The sequence below is a fragment of the Cnephaeus nilssonii genome (assembly GCF_951640355.1).
Source record: "Cnephaeus nilssonii genome assembly, chromosome: 22".
Taxonomy (NCBI): Eukaryota; Metazoa; Chordata; class Mammalia; order Chiroptera; family Vespertilionidae; genus Cnephaeus; species Cnephaeus nilssonii.
In genome coordinates, this window is record NC_137093.1 from 22480968 (window position 1) to 22497711 (window position 16744).

At 51.5% G+C, this 16744-nt stretch overlaps 1 protein-coding gene across 4 annotated transcripts in view; it reads left to right on the top strand.

Annotated features, from left to right (window-relative positions):
• The first annotated feature begins 1573 nt into the window (after positions 1-1573).
• The window catches only part of WSCD2 (WSC domain containing 2), a 76703-nt gene continuing 61532 nt past the window's right edge, over positions 1574-16744 (top strand). For 3 of the 4 annotated variants that reach the window (XR_013813028.1, XM_079762480.1, XM_079762478.1), the window contains exon 1: positions 2061-2711. The gene's annotated coding sequence lies outside the window, so the exon portion shown is untranslated. Of the gene's footprint in view, positions 1645-2060; positions 2712-16744 lie in introns of those variants that run through there. The other variant, XM_079762479.1, reaches the window with a different exon arrangement.

The following is a 16744-nucleotide window of genomic DNA, read 5'->3' on the forward strand; positions in this document are numbered from 1 at the left end:
GTAAACTCTGTACCATCCCAATCCAAACCTAATAGGTCTTTTGTTGTTGTTGTTGAATAAAGGACTTGATCAACCGTATATGCTAAAATGTATATGCTAATACACAAGGCCAAGACTAATCTTCCAGGGGGAAAGGGAAAGAACACGTTTTATTGATATCAAGACTATTATAGCCGAAACCAGTTTGGCTCAGTGGATAGAGCGTCGGCCTGCGGACTCAAGGGTCCCAGGTTCGATTCCGGTCAAGGGCATGTACCTTGGTTGCGGGCACATCCCCAGTAGGGGGTGTGCAGGAGGCAGCTGATCGATGTTTCTCTCTCATCAATGTTTCTAACTCTCTATCCCTCTCTCTTCCTCTCTGTAAAAAATCAATAAAAAAGACTATTATAAAACTGTAGCAGTTGAGAGCATTTGATAAAGATAACCAAATATATAGCACCAAGATAACCAGTTAGACCAGTGGAACTGAATGGAGAGCCCTGACCTGGCCCCTCCATACACGGGGGGCATATGGTTTATGACAGAGCAGTGGGGGAAAGACGGTTCTTTCAGTAAATTGTGATGGGTCCATTGGACATCAATACGGGGTGGGGGGGGGGGGGAACAAACCACGACACGATGCCATCATGTTCTGATCTTTCATGTTTTTATGATGATGAGAGTGATGATGATAACATCACCATTATATATTTTTTTTTATAGCTTTTGCCACTCTCAAGGTGTTTTCTAATCTATCATTTTCCCAACAGCCCTATCAAGCAGGCAGGGAAGACATTATTCATCCTTTCACAGCTGATGAAACGTAGGCTCGAAGGCGCAAGTGACCAGCCCAGGGACCTTGCCTAGCAGCTGAGCCTCATCTGCTTCATTGCAACCCTTGGGGCCCTTTTACTTCGTGGGGAGCCCAACTCCCATTTCTAGGGGGGATTATGGAGATTCTCTTTGTGTCAATAGCTTTTACATGTCGGGGTAAAAAAACGCTGGAAAGAGATACCTGAAGATGTTAATAACCATGATCTCTGGGTGGTGGGAATCAGCTTCGTTAGTTTTCCTTCGTACGTTTCAGCGTTTTCTGAATGATCTACAGTGGAGAATTAAGTTGGGAAAACAATGTGCTTTAATAAAATCAGCGCAGATACCAATTCTTATGGCTAGTCCCAACCAAGACTCGTCTGCCCATGGCCACCTTAGAACCTCTCCTTGAGCCCAAGCTTAACAGGTACCTGTTTGGAGTCAGAAAGCCCAGGGTTCAAATCCCAGCTCTGCTACTTTCTAGCTGTGCCAAACGAGGGTGAGCCTCTTAACCTGTCTGGGCCTCAGTGCTCCCATCTGAGAAATGGATCGGGAACTAGCTGCCCCCTGGGTTGTTTAGATGATGCAATAGGATCAAGTGTTTACAACCACATAACGCGGTGTCTGGAGGCTCAAGGAGGCTGTCAGTCCATGGTGGATCTTGCCACAGGCCACATCAGAAGGTGGGCCCCTTCCCCAGAGATTTGCTGTAGGTCCTTTGCAGGTGGGCGTGTCTGTCATTATTTATTGTTCCCACTTTACAGATGAAGAGACAGAGGTTCAGAGGGGATGCTGAGACATACCCAAAGTCACAGAGCTGGGAAGGGGTCTTCTGAAACCGGCTCAGAGAGGGTAAGTGATCAGCCAGAGGCCACACAGCTTAAACCTACTGCCTGTGAAAACAACAAACTAAAGACCAGAAACCAAACTGCCCTTGATTGCATGTTTACTATTTGTGAGTCACCCAGTTCAGCCTCTTGAACAGCAGCAGCAGCAGCAGCAGTGAATGCTCTGCCGTTTACTGAGTGCTTACTCAATGCCAGGCATCTTGGTACGCGGCACAAGAGTCTCAGTGAATTTTCCAAACGACCCTAGGACATGGGTCTCTGCAGCCCATTTTCCAGAAGAGTAAAACTGAGGCTCGGAGGAGGCGGCCCTTGCCCGAGCTTCCCAGCAGGCCTGGCACCGGCTCTGCCCAGCTACCCGGGAGGCGGCGGGAGGGCCAGGTGGCATGCAAGGAGTTAAGCGGTAGGCAGTGCTGTGGAGCGCGCCGGGCTGAGGCGCTGCTGGCGCGGAGGCAGGAGCGCTGGGAGCTGGGGCTGGAGACGTGAAGTCCGGGGCGAGCGGGGAAGCAAGGACCGAGGCTGGAAGGAGGCAGCCGGCTAGAAGCGAGGCGGCTGGATCTCCTGTCCAGCGGCAGCCGATCCCCGCGCCCCGTGCGCCTGGGGCCTGGGCATCCCTGGGACGGGTGTGTGCGCGGGGCCTCGCTGTGGCGCGGGGTCCCCGCAGTGCCGCCCGCCTGAGCGCCAGGCTCGCAGGAGCCGGAGCCGGGCTTTCACTTCCTCTCCCCTCCGCCTGCCTCCCCAGCTCGCCGCCGGCTGGCGTCGCCACCCCTCCTGGTCCCCGGCCACCGCTGTCGCCGCTGCTGCAATCCAGGACGCACACTTCACTTTCCCGCTGGAGGCGGAGGATGCCCCTTGCACCAGCCCCGGAGAAATAGCCCCCCGGGGCCCGGCTGGAGGAGCCTTGGCAGCGAGGAAGGAAATCTGGACTCCGCTTTCCTTGATGCCACTGCAGCAGCTGGCAGCTGGGAAGGCGCCCACAGAGCGGGCACGCCAAGCAGGACGCAAGAGTCTCAGAGAGACCCCAGGCGCCCGCTGGGCTCCGCTGGCAGTTTGCAAGTGGCTGACACCCCGCAGGTAAGGGCTGAGGGCCCCGAAAGGGGTCAGAGGGTGGGGAGCCTCTGCGAAACGATCCAGCTTCCAGGTCCTCTCTGTAGGCTGGGGGTTCAGCGCCCAGAGCCAGGTGAGTCAAGAACCCAGAGCGGTGACAGCCCAGCTCTGGGTAAATGACAAACTTTCTCTCCTCTGGCAGAGGGTGGGACATTCTGGCTCATCCAGGCAGCCTTTCCCTGGACATCCTGCGGGTCCCCAAAGGCAGGCACTCCCGGGCTTCTCCCGCCGAGCTGGGCCAGGGGGAAGGCAGCGGGCCCTTCCCATTGGGTTCCTGAGCCACCCACCCCCTTCCTGGGCAGCTGCGAGTTCTGAGGGAGAAAGAACCGGTCATATTTTCCCGTTGGCTTTAAAGGTATTTGTTGGGGATGATACTCTGATAGAGGAGACTCCTTGTGTCCAGGCTGCCCAGGTGATGGGCTTTGTGTCCAGGGGTTTGCAGGCTTGCCTGTGTTCATTCTGGTGTGTGTGTGTGAGAGAGAGAGAGAGGGAGAGGGAACTGAAGGACAGGGGGACCCATTCAGTCTGATCACCTCCATCCAAGCCCCGAGTGTCATCCCAGGAGAGGACTCGCCTCCTTGGCAGAGCAACTAGGAGAGGCAGGGATCACCTTCCATTCCTTGCAGCTCCTTAGATGAGCAAAAGATTTGGGGGAAGTTTCCTGGACCATTCAATGCGGCCATTCAGATTGGAGCTTGGGGAGGTGCAAACTTTTTGCAAAAAAAAAAAAAAAAAAAAAAAAGGAGCTGGAACGGACAGTTGTCTAAGGACTCCTGGCATGCTCATCCCCAGCTCTGAGGATGTGGGTGGTCCCCCCACCTCCATGTCCCTAGAGGCTCTGCTGAGGCCAGCGCATAGCTCATGAGTTGGGCCAGATTATGTTTCCTCCTAATGAAAAGCATGATTCAAAGAGGCCACCTAGTCTCCAAGGATCATTCTGGAACCACCCTGGTGGTCACAGACCTCTGGAAGGCATTGTGCTGCCTCACGGAGGTTCCAGCCCAGGGCTGGGGTCATCCTGCTGGACTGTTTGGTCAGGGAGGCAGGCAGGGGACGCGCTTCTGGCCATGGCCAGGAGGTGGGACATATTCCTGCCATTGCCTGCTGGGGCTGGGAGGCTGCCTCTGGGGAATAGCATTGCCATGCGGTTCTTAGAAAGTGTTTGAGGCGTGAGGTGGGGGTCTGAGGGCCTCTTGCCCTCGCTTGGGGTTCTGAACTGGGGCCAGCCTAGGAGTTGCTTGCTTGGGCTGCTGAGACCCGAGTGTTCCTCCAGGGCGTCGGAGACCGGTTCTTGATGTCCTGGGGGAGCCCCATCTCTGGGTCAGGAGCTTCAGTTTCAAGTCTGCCCTCAATTTGCTGTGTGACTTTGGGAAAATTACTAGATCTCTCTGGGCCCCCGTAGCTGCTTCTGTAAAAGGAAGAGATTTCATGTATCCTCAGAAGTCCCAGTTCAGGCACTCTATGACCCTGAGCAATGATCACAGGTGAGATTTTCAAAATCCCAAGAGTTGGTGTAATTTAGTGTTTAAGAGGCTTGGGACTCGGACACCTCTGCGTTTAACCAACGCTTCACCCTCCAAACCTCCCTCCCTCCACTGTAAATGGGGAGCTCATAGTTGTGACTCCAGGAGGCTGTTGGGATGACTGAGATGGTGCGTGCAAGCACTTAGTGTATGGAGCGGAGACTGGAGTGGAGCCACACACACACAGCAGCAGAGCGCCCTGTTTTCAGGTCCTGTGCGTGGGCACCCGGCTGCTGTTTCCCGTCAGGGGCTGGCCCTCTCCCACGGGAGCACCAGGTGATCCTTGGCTGGGGGGCAGGGCTCTTGTCCTCTGCAATCACCTGGCACCTGCAGTCCCCACCCCTTCGCTGCTGCCTCATAAAAGCATGGCTGGACCAGCAGCTCCTCGTGGGGAGCCCAGGGCCATCTGGGGAGGAATTGAGGCATCCAGCTGCTATGTCACCATGACAACAGGAGGTGGAGGTAAGCTGTCTCCATGGCTTCAACTTTGCAGCTATGTAGGGACCCAGGGCAGAGAAGTTAGTAGGTGTGTCTGGGTGTCAGGCACTGTCTGCTGAGGCTGTCTGAGCTGGTGAGCCTGCTGTTCCCTGTAGGAACAGCCACGCTGGGGCAAGGGCCTTCCGTGTGTGTGTGTGTGTGTGTGTGTGTGTGTGTGTGTAGGCAGGAGACGGGGTGTTGCTGAGATTGTGGGGAAGGCAGAAGATTGGTCAGTCTTATTTCTCTCTGAGTGGTTCTGAGGCTTGGGACATCTGTCCCTCCCCAAACTAGGGTTCTCCAGGGTTCATGCTGAAATGACCGTGGGAAGGCAGACTTCATCTCTGCTGACGAGTGAGTTCATGGGCGTGCAGTAGGGACTGGGCAGGAGCAGTGCCACCGTGGGCTAGCTCAGTCTGTGGGCTTGCCTGAAAAAAATCAACAGTTTGCTTTCCTGGTGGAATAGGATGTAAATGTGTGTGGAGACACATGCGTATATTCTCATGCAGGTTTGGGGCACATGTGCTCATGTGAGCATGGCTGACATAAAAACCTTAGTGTATGTGCACCTATGTGAGAACAGTGTCAATATGAGTGTGTATTTATGAGACCGCATAAACATGGATCGATGAGTACATGTGCGTGTGCATGCCCGCAAGAGAATGTGTGCCTGTGTGAGTCAGCACAAGTGCAGGGATGCATGTGCACTTGTGAGTGGTAAGCAGTTGTTTGTATGTGAGTTGGATGTGTCTCTGTGACTGGGCAGGTGCATGGCTACACAGCTGCACGCATGTGCTGTGTGGGTCTGTGCGGGTAATACTTGTGTTTGAGAAGCTGTGCAGGCCTGCCTGGTACACGCTCTGCTAACTGTCCGTGCTGTCTGCACATGTCCATGTGGGCGCTTATGAGTGTACATGTGTGTGCACTGATTATGTGAGTATGAGCTGTGGTATGCACTTACAGGCATATCTGTCTGCATGGTTCCCAGTGTACATTGTGCATGTCTCTGTGTGCATATGTGTGTATAGCACTGCACACCTGATTGTCTCCGTGTAAGTGTGTGCATCTGTTGGTCATGGTATAACCTCTGTGATTATCTCTGTGAGCATGTATGATGTTCAGGGCATGTGTATCTGAGTGTTAGAGGGTGCATTTGATTGCGTCTCTGAGTATACATGTGCTTTGTGAGTGTGCACATATGTGTATTCAGTGTACAGATTTTGATCATCTGTGTGCACACATGTGTTGCTGGGTGTGTGTGTGTGCCTATGTGTAGCATTGCATGCTCAGTTGTATCTCTGTGTGTTTGTGTGTGTTTCCTGGTGTTGCTATCTGGGTGTGTTGGTTCCAGTGTACATTTGAGTGTGTCTCCGGGTGTATGTGAGTGTCTCTCCAAGTGTGTTTGGGGATGTTGCAGTGTAACTGCTCTGTATGAGCATGTTTCTGAGTGTATGTACCTGGGCTGTGGCACTGTACTTTCTCACATGTCTCTGGGTGTCCATTGTGTGTTTCTGAGCATGCTTGCTTGTCTGTCAGGCCGTGTCACTTTTGTTCATGTCTCATGTGTATGTGTGTGTTTCTGAGATGTGCATTTCTGCAGGTGTGAGTGTCCATAGGGTGTAAAGGTGTGTGTGTGTGTATGTGTGTGTGTGGAGTAAACACAACTCAGAGGCTGCAAGCAGAACACATTTACAAACCTTTACAACGACTCTTCCGCCTGCTCCTCAGGTTTGAGCTGTGCTCGTGCTGTGCACCTTCCGAGTGTTGGCTCAGCGATCGATGCCGGCTCTGAGCAGCGCGCCGGGATGTTGCGTGTTCGTTTTCTATGCGCCTTAGCTCCGAAGCCGGTGTATTCCCCTGCCCCCGGCTCCCTCAACCCACACAGCAGCCCAGTTCTCTGTGGCCAGAAGCCCGCACTTGAAGACTGCTGCTGAGCAAACTCGCAGATGTTAAGAGCGCAGGTACCGGTTCAGGCAGGAGGTCCGCATGTCGGCAGCCTGGGACGGGCCGCGCATCTCGACAGCAGTGTTTCTAATTAGGAGCAACTTGTTTTCCTTAAATAAACAAATCAAGTGAGGAAAGAAATTGCCCGAGATGAATGGCTCCCTGGAGCAGGTCCAGATGTTGGGAAGGTGGGGCTAGGGTCCCCAAGGCCTACACATGTTACCGCTAAGGGTCTCCCAGATTTTGACCAAGAGCTGATGAGGCAGGGGCTGAAGAGGAGGCTGGCGAGGCGAGCAGGGCAGGGCAGTGTGAGGCAGGGTGTGGCTGCTGTTTGGTTATCCGGGCACATGCACCAAAGGCTCTTAACTCCTCCTTCCTCCCTGTGTCCATGCCCTCAGCCACGCAACCTCGTCATTCCTCCCACTCAAGGGACAGACGGGGTTTATGTTCCTGGTCCTTTGTTTGGGTTCAGCCATGGGACCAGCTTTGGCCATTCGGGTGAGGCGGAAGTGACAGTGTGTCTGTTCCTAGCCGAGGACTCAGAGCCTTGCGTGTTTCTGCCGTGACTGGGAGAAGAGCTCCCCCAAGGTGGTCACTGTCCCCGCAGTCTGGCCCCAGAATGAACACACGTCCAGCCTCCCTGAGCCCACCCCTCAGTGAAGAGCCTAGCTCAGCCACAATCTGGGTGGCTAAATAAATGCCTCTCATGGCACGTCGCCGGGGCTTGGTGGTGTTTGTTACGCAGCATTAGCGTGGTTATAGCTAACCAATCAGTCACAAGCAGTCTGTGTTTCCTTGTCCTGTTTGACCCCTGGTACTCACTCAGAACTGCATCATGAATACCTGTACTTCTCATCACAGATGTCCCATTCCTACCTTGCTTTCTGCTCATCCCAACATTTGCAGTAATCATCCAATAATAATAATAATGGTAGACGTTTGTGGAGTGTTTACCAAATATCATACCCCATGCCAGAGGCTTTATATATCTCTTACCCGTTACCACAGGCAGTTTCTTGTCTACAAGACAGTTTCTTCTATAACCTTCTGTTATCATCTGTGAGGCTCGGAGAGGTGAGTGGGCTAGCACAGCTCCCACAGCCTGGAAGAGGCACACTTGGGATTTGCGCCCAGATCACCTGATGTCAGAGACCATGTTTTTAACCACGATGTCACACTGCCTCCCCAGAGCCAGCAGGCAGGTTTGACATACATACATCCTAGCATCCATTCGGCATTTCCCCTTTCACTCTCCAGGAGGTTAGGTAGTCAGGAATGAATCTTTCATAGAAGTGGAAAGTGTCTATTTGGGTGTGTGTATGTGTTGGGGGGAAGGGGGCATTTGCTCATTCCTTCATTCTTTTATTCTTGAGCATCAGTGTTTGCTGACGCTTAGTATTCGCTCAGGATCTTCTAAGTGTCATACTCGGTGTGGGTACGGACGATGCAGAGATGGGAGACCCCAATTCTGTCTTCAAGGAGCTTACAGTCCGGAGGGGGAGCAGGAGAACCTGGTTCTGGAGGCAGATTAGACCGAGATCCAGCCCAGCGTTGACCCCTCCCTGCGACCATCTCTAGCCACCGCACCCCAGCCAGGTGGTTGTGAGGATCAAAGGCGGTCATGTTGACAGGGCCCTTCACACAGTGCCCGGCACGTCGGAAACAGGAGCCCTTCCTCCCATTCTTTCTCTTCCTTTTCCTTCTTGAGGAGGAGACGGTGGAATGTCACAGCCAGAACAACGTCAAGATGGAAGAAACCAGAGGCCATGGGATCCCAGACAGGGAGACCAGCCATCCTGCTCTGTCTGAAACGGACAGATTTCCCAAATGCACATTTTAGAGCTCAAACCAGGAGAGTCCCGTGCGAACCAGTGAACATTGGTTGCCCTAGTCCAGTGGTCAGCAAACTGCGGCTTGCGAGCCACATGCGGCTCTTTGGCCCCTTGAGTTTTTAGCAAAGGCCAGCTTAGGAGTACCCTAATTAAGTTAATACCTACCTATATAGTTTAAGTTTAAAAAATTTGGCTCTCAAAAGAAATTTCAATCATTGTATTGTTGATATTTGGCTCTGTTGACTGATGAGTTTGCCGACCACTGCCCTAGTCCCAGAGGAGGGTGGGACCCAGCTTGGAATGCTTTAGGACAGTGCTTGACGAGCCAGGGCCCCCAGGCCCAACCCGGCTCCCTTCCTGTCTTTGTCAGTAAAGTTTTATTGGGACACAGCTACACCCTTTCGTTTACAGATTGTCTGTGGCTGTTTTGCAGCTGCAACTGCAGAGTCGAGAAGTTGTGGCAGAGATCGTGTGGCCAACAAAGCCTAAGACACTTACTATCTGGCTCTTCGTAGAAAAAAATGTGCTCACTTCTGAGCTAAAAAGCCTAGCTGGGGTCCTGGGCCTTGGCGTAGAGAGAGGAGGCCAGAACTCAATGTCCGCAGGTCAGTGACGGTGGATCAGGCTCACATCCATCCACAGGCCGGGCATCCAGAGGGTCAGCAACCCCAGAGACGTTGGGAGCTGGGAGAATTCTTCAGTGGGGAGATGGAGGCCCAGAGGAGGGAAGAGACGTCCCCGTTTGTCCTGGAAACTCAACCCGCTGTGAAGCAGGAAGAGAAAGTCATCCCATTGAATCGCCACCGTGTCCATATCAGAAAAGAGCCAACACTTCTCCACGCGGAGCCTCTAGACTCTCACTTCGCACACCATCCTGACAAGCTCAGCATCCTGGCTTCCCGGCCTTACAGCCTAGAGAAGGAGCAAACGAGACGTGTGTAGGATGGTAGAGAAAGCACAGTGACAGCAGCCAGAGAACGAGGGTACAGGCGAAGAGATCGTCAAAAGAAGAAACGTGAAAACGGAAGGATCACAGTAGGGGGGCGGGATTTAATGCAGGGGTCACATGACCTCATCATCTCAGTAGCTTCAGCGTTTGCTCATCTCAACGTTATAGAACAAGGTCACCAATTAGAGAACAATGAACAGTAGCCTTGTCCGCAGGGGATGCTTCCCAGGACCCCCAGTGGATGCCTGAAACCGCGGATAGGACCGAACGCTATATATTCTGTTTTTCCCCCCGTAAGACATTCCTGTGATCAAGTTTAACTTATAAATTAGGCAATTTCACAGATAGAAGATGCATTCTTAACTGTAGATCCCAGCAACCTCAGCATTTGATTTTTTTTTTCTCTGACCTTATTAAATAGAGAATTTTTCACTTTATGGCTTCTCTTTGGCACATCCGAATTGCCGGCATCACCATTCTTGTGCTTTGGGGGCATTATTAAGTAAAATAAAAGCCACTTGAACACAAACACTGTGCTACCTCGACAGTCTATCTGAGAATGCAGACAGCTACTAAGCCACTCACGGGCAGGTAGCACACAGAGCATGCCGGATGGAGCAGGATGGCGTGAGATCTCACCGTGTGACTCAGAATGGTGTGCAATTTAAAACATACGAATTGTTTCTTTCTGGAATTTTCCATTTAATATTTTTGGGCCGCAGTTGACTACAGATAACTGAAATCGTGGAAAGTAAAACCGTCGATAAGGCAAGAAGACCATTACACAATCAATGTGCTATGTGATAGGGCAGCAGAAATGTTGCTGGCTGCTGTGATGGCCCCAAGAAACAGTTCATTCCCACTCAGGAGGCAGGGAAAAGGACAGAGAATAGTTCACTGTATAAAATATTTTGAGCCCATGGTTAACTAAGTGTTTCCGTGCGTGATGCCTCAGGTGTCTGGAAAATGCACTTACCTGGAACTTGTCTTCATTTTTCGCAGTGTTGAGTAAGTGGCATCTTCCTGCACCTGGAAGAGTATCCGGCACAGGGCAGGCCCTCAAGAAATAAACATTCTTTGCAATCAGACAGTGGGTTCCGATGTTAGCAACTCAACAACAGCCAATGGCTCAATCTCTGGCCTCAGTGTTCTCATCTGTAAAATGAGGCCACCTGCACGGGAGCTAAAGCTACTGTGGAAAAACCAAACCTTCTGACTGTGCTTGGCCTCTGGCTCATGACATTGGCTTCCAAAATTTACCTGCAGAAACCAGTTTGGGGAGAACTCTGGGAAGTGTCACATGATGACAACTCAAAGTAACTGTCAGGAAGGAAGGTATTTGACTCTAGCCCAGTGGTTCTCAACCTTTCTAATGCCGCGACCCTTTAATACAGTTCCTCATGTTGTGGTGACCCCCAACCATAACATTATTTTTGTTGTTACTTCATAACTGCAATTTTGCTACTGTTATGAATCGTAATGTAAATATCTGTGTTTTCCGATGGTCTTAGGCGACCCTGCTAGCAATTGAACCGCTGCTGTAGAGCCTAAGACCATCGGAAAACACAGATATCTACATTACGATTCATAACAGTAGCAAAATTGCAGTTATGAAGTAGCAACGAAAATAATTTTATGGTTGGGGGTCACCACAACATGAGGAACTGTATTAAAGGGTCGCGGCATTAGAAAGGTTGAGAACCGCTGGGCTAGAGGCAGGGGAGGCACAAAATAGGGCATTTAAAAGGAAGGCTTCCCAAGAAACGGCAAAGTGAGCTGGACTCCGAAGGATGATTAGCGTTAACCAGGCGCGGAGGGATGGGAAAATAGAGGAAATAGCACGTGCAAAGGTCCTGAGGTGGGAAGGCGAGCGGCATGAACGGAGGAGAGGACGTGGACACTAGATCTTTGGGGTGGGGAGGAACTGGTCCACAATGAAAGCGGATAAATCTCTGGGCCTTGTGGGCCCCGTAAATATTCTGCTCTTTGTCCTCCCAGCAGCAGGAAAAGCCTTATAAAGATTTTAAGTGCAGGGAGTGAACTGATTCCATTAAACCCTGGCCAGAGCAACAAGAAGAAATCTTGCCCCCACGTGAGGTGGGAGCCCATTGAAATCCCAACAAAGAGGGAGCTGAGCAGGCATCAGCGATTTCAGGATTTCAGGCTCATTATGCAAAACACACAGCCTTCCAAGGGAGAGGTGAGCTTTCGAAAAGAGAGTCAACAAATTAGTTTTTTAATCTGCTTTAAGTTGCTGAAACGCCCGTCTTCCTTCCATTGTCACCTGATGGCTTGTGGGCTATTTTAACTTTTATTAGAGACTTTTTTTTTTTAATTAAAGGAGATTTTTTTTTTTTTGTAAAACAAATGCCAGCCATGTTTGATAAGATAGAATAAAAAAAAATGGCACTGGGGAAATGCCACAGAAAGCTTTGATTTTTTTCCTTATGGCATCAGAACTGATTTAAATAATAATTATATATTTGGTCTCTATACAGCCTCCCCCACTCTCTTTCTGGTCCCTCCTCTCCCCATCCCCAACCCCCTGCCAACACACCACACCACAATATACCAGGGGCTCTGAGCATATGCTGTTTCTAAAATCCCCAACCCTCAGCTGGTAGAGGAAGAGGGACAGGCCTATAAGAGACCAGGATTTCTGACCTAATGGCTTTAGGTAGCACTCAAATCCAAGTGCTACCAATTCACAGCTGTTGTGGCCTTTGTAATTTACTTCTATCTCCTTAGCCTCCAGTTTACTCATGCAACATGGAAATAATGGTAATATTTATATTCATCAGAATTCTTTTGGCTGTAAGAGACAGAATATCCAACTTAAGTATATCAATATACTCTTATTCTCAGGCGTAAAACAGAATATATTGGCGCATGTAAGTAGCATCCAGCTTCAGGCTTGGCTGGATCCAGGAGCTTGACAATGTTACAGCTTTCTCTCTCTCTCTTCCTCCCTCCCTCTGAGGTTTTTTTGCTCTCCCTTTTCTCTGTGGCTTCCTGCTCTGATTGGCTCTGGCTCTCTTCTCCTGGGCACAAATGCCCATCAGCAGCTCCATGCCTGCCTTGTGCCAGCTGTAAGCTCCGTTCCAGCAAGTCCTGGAATTGGGACCCGGGGCCTCCTGGAACGAATCACCATAGCCAGGGAAACGTTCTATGTTGTTCAGCCAGATTGAGGTCATGGGACCAACCCTGGAGCCTCTTTGGGGGAGGGAGGGGTGAATTGCCCTTTTCTGCTTCCTGAGTCACCAAGACCAATAGTGGGAGAGGGATGGGTTCTCAAAGGAAAATCAGGACCCAGAGAACCAGAGAGGGGGGAAGTGAATGCTGGTCAGTCTAAAGCGATGGACCAGCAGGCTGTCTCGTCCTCACCTCAGAGGGTGGTCATGAGGATGAAATGAGCTCAGGCACGCAAGGTCCTTAGCCCCGACCCCAGCACACAATGTACTCAGTGAGTGCTACCTAGTATTACTGCTGCGATGATGATTCTTGGCACGGTGGTAATGTAGGCCAGGCAGGGACTCTGCAAGTATTTAGGGCCACGGGAGGCACTTACAACCAGAAGACTCAGCCTAGGCATCGCACGGATGCCTGTGAGCCTTGGACCTGCCCCTTCCCCTCCAACTTCGGGTGCTGAAAGCCACTGTCCCTTAATCAGCCCCACCTCGTGGGTCCCTTCACCAGCTACAAGCTGTGATGGCTCCGAGGATGCAGAGAGGAATGCAAATCCAGACTGGTCCCCTAGAAGGGAGACAGAGCAGAGGGGCAGTGGTGAACCAGAGACCAAGTGCTTTGTTTGGGGCGTAGAAGCGGGGTATCCTGCTCCAACCCCCAGCCCACTGTCACTCTGAGAAAAATGCAAGCCCAGGGTGACCATATCTCTTGATTGTTTTTTCCAAGAGAATTGCATTCTACGATTTTTGGTGTTTTTTTGTTTGTGTATTTTTTTGTTTGTTTTTTTGCAAAGTCCCCTTGATTGTAAACGTTGGCCACCAATTCAAGCAATTTTAAAGCACAGGACAGACCAAGCAAGCCTGTCCGTGGCTCAGTTGGACCATGCTGTCAGGGCAGGTCTTGCCAGCATGGGGGACACAGAGCCGCCTCTGTCTGAACAGCAGAGACCTCGTGTTGCGGATGACCTCGGAGACACCCGGGCCATTGTTCTAGAAGCCGGAGTCATGTGCTGTATGCTTTCAGCACCCCCCTTGGATGGCCACGGGCAGGCCTTTCAACTCCGAGCCGCACCGTTTTCAACAGGCTCTGTGGATGGGATTCAGCAAGAATGGCTGCTTCAAAGCAGTTCATTTCGCTGCCTGAGATTATTAATGTTCTCTCTGATGTCCTGCTTCACACTCTTGGTTTCCTGGGATAAAACTTGCTCTGCAAAGGCTGAGAAGGTAATATAGCCACCATCCCTCCACGTGAGGGAGGCTGTGCTCCTGGCTCTCCCACTCGCTGCTGTGTGACTGAGGGCAAGTCACTTTGCCTCTCTGAGCCTCAGTATTCTCATCTGCAACATAGGGTCCTCATTGTTCCTGTCTTATAAGGAGGGATTGGGCACGTAGTATGCACTCAACAAAGCTCCTATAAAACCTCAACCCCAGCAGCCTGGTGAGAGAGGGAGATTGATGCTCAGGCTCCTTATAGGTAAAACTGAAGCCCGATGCATGAAGATTCGTGCTAGAATGGGCTTTCCTTTCCCTGGCTGCCGGCACCACCTTTCCACTCTGGCCTAGCCCCTTTCTGCTCAGGCCCTGGAGCCGCCTCTTTCTGCTCCGGGCGCCGCCTCTTTCCACTCCGGCTCCTCCTTCCCACGCTGCCAGAGAACCTGAGAGACCGGGGGTGGGGCAGAATGTCACTCGGAGGCTGAGTATGCAAATTAACCGCCATCTTTGTTGGGTTAATTTGCATATCATTCCTGATTGGCTGGTGGTATAGCGGAGGTATGGTCGATTTACATGTTTGTCTATTATTAGGTAAGAGGAGCACTCACTTTGTGCCAGGCCCTTTCCAAGCACAGCCCCTTTTTCTACTCATGTGGGCCCTGAGGGTAGTGGTTTTATGATCACCGTCTTCTTTTTCTTGCAGATGAGGAAATAGACTGAGTAGTGTAGGGATCTGCCAAGGTCAAACAGCTAGGACGTGGCAGAGCCAAGGTTTGAACCCCAGCATACCTGACCCCAGAGGTCCTGCCTCTTGTGAAGGCCTTATCTTCTAAAGGAATCAGTCGCATCCACACAAACCCATGGGTGCCCAGGACCCCTTCGCAGTGGAGTCCTAGACCCAGCTCTGCTACTAACTTGCTGTGTCACCCCAGGTGGCTTTCTTGACCTCTCGGGGCCTTTTCCCCTCAGCTCCATAAACTCACCTTGCTTCCTTCCACCTCAGGGCCTTTGCACATGCTGTGCATCTGCCCAGAACACTTCCCTCTCCATCTTTACTTGGTAAAGCTCCTTCCAGTCTTGGGTGAAGCATCGCTTCTGAGAATTCCTCTGGAGCTCCCCTGCACCAGGTCAGATCTCCCTGCCATGAACTCTCCAAGCTCCACTGTTGTGATGATTTCGCTCACCTGTGTGTCTTCTACCCGTCTGTCACTTTGAGGGGGTCGGGGAGTCATTTAGCTCCCTTCAGGTGCTCACGCTCTAAGCCTGCCACATGCACACAGCACAAAGCTGTGGTTATTCCACCGAAATTTAAAAAGAGGCTCGAAGAACTTCGTACACTGCTGGCAGGAGTGTGAATTAGTACAGCCGTTTTGGAAAACCACCTGGCCATATTTACTAAAGCAGCACGATACGATTCCACTTTGAGATATAGACTCAAAGGATATGGAAAGGAGACATATATGTCATGATAGTGAAAATCTTTGAGGTGGGGCAGCTGGGTACCAGATACCCATTGTGGTATCACAGACAGGTGATGTGAGGTTCCATCATGCCATGGAGTAGTATACAGCAGGGAAAAAGGAACCAGCTACAGCCACGTGCCACCAAAGGATGAGTCGTGCAAAAGCAAATGCCGAGCACAAAAGCGCATATGCTACATGTAATGTCAGTTACAAAAAGCTCAAAATAGAAGCCACACTAGAGTGTTGAGGAATGCACGCACGCTTAGGTGGGAGCGTTAGAAAGAAAAACAGGGAGGAACGGCCACAGCGGTCAGGATGGTGGTTACCTCGGCTGGGGCAGGAGCACAGGAGGCGCTCCGGGGAGCTGGCCACCTTCTGTTTCTTGCCCTGGAAGGTGGTTACATGGGCGCATGCTCATTGTGCAGTAATTCGTCAAACTGGACATTTTGTTTTGTGTTTTCTTTTATATCTGGGTCATGGGTCCCATGCAAGGATCCCCTGTGTTCCCCCAGATAAACTTACCGTTGTGGGGACCCCACCTGGATCATATCGCTCAGTCTTATGCACAGAGCATTCCCGGCCATCCTGTCTTAAGCCAAGTTATTCTCACCTTCAAAGAGCAGGACTGTGTCCCCTTTGTCGCGTAAGCCAATAGGGATCCATACGTGCAGGTGCACAAACAACCCTAGCCGCCTGCGGCTGGGCACAGAGGCCACCCGGCCGGAGGACACAGTTAGCGTCTCTTTTCAGAACGTGATAAAGATGGGGGCTTGATGGCCCCAGAAGAAAATAAGAAAGAAAGAGAAAAATAAAACCCGAGAAACGTTTTCGGGTTTCTAGTTGTGCAGGCTACTGAAAGCCGGGAGATAAGCTGTCCTGGATGGAGGGTCAGATAACAGGCTGGGCGCCGAGAAGAATGGGGACCTCGGGCTTCAAAGGGGGGCAGCTGGGTGCCAGGCCCAGGGTGGGCTGGCCTCTAGGCCCAGAACAATGAGGTCATTGGACTGACTGCCACAGTTCTTCTCTCTGCGGACAGAAGGCTGGGCCGGTTCCCTGCTCTGGAAGCCAGGCCCTAACTGGAGAGGCCGGCGCCATGATTTTAACCGGCCCGTGGAGTGCGAGGCAGGGTGGTCTGGGGTTGGGGTCTTCCAGGGGCTTCTGGAAGTATAGTGAATGGTTGTGGGTTATGAACTCCTTGACGGTGAACTTTATTCATTCATTTATTTTTAAAAGCATTTGTAGTCGTGGCCGGTGTGGCTCAGTTGGTTGGAGCGTCGTCCTGTGCACCAAAAAGTGGCAGGTGTGATTCCTGGTCAGAGCACATGCCCAGGTTGTGAGTCCGATCCCCGGTCAGGGTGCATGTGGGAAGCAACCGATCGATGTTTCTCTCTCACATTGATGTTTCTTTCTCTCTCTCC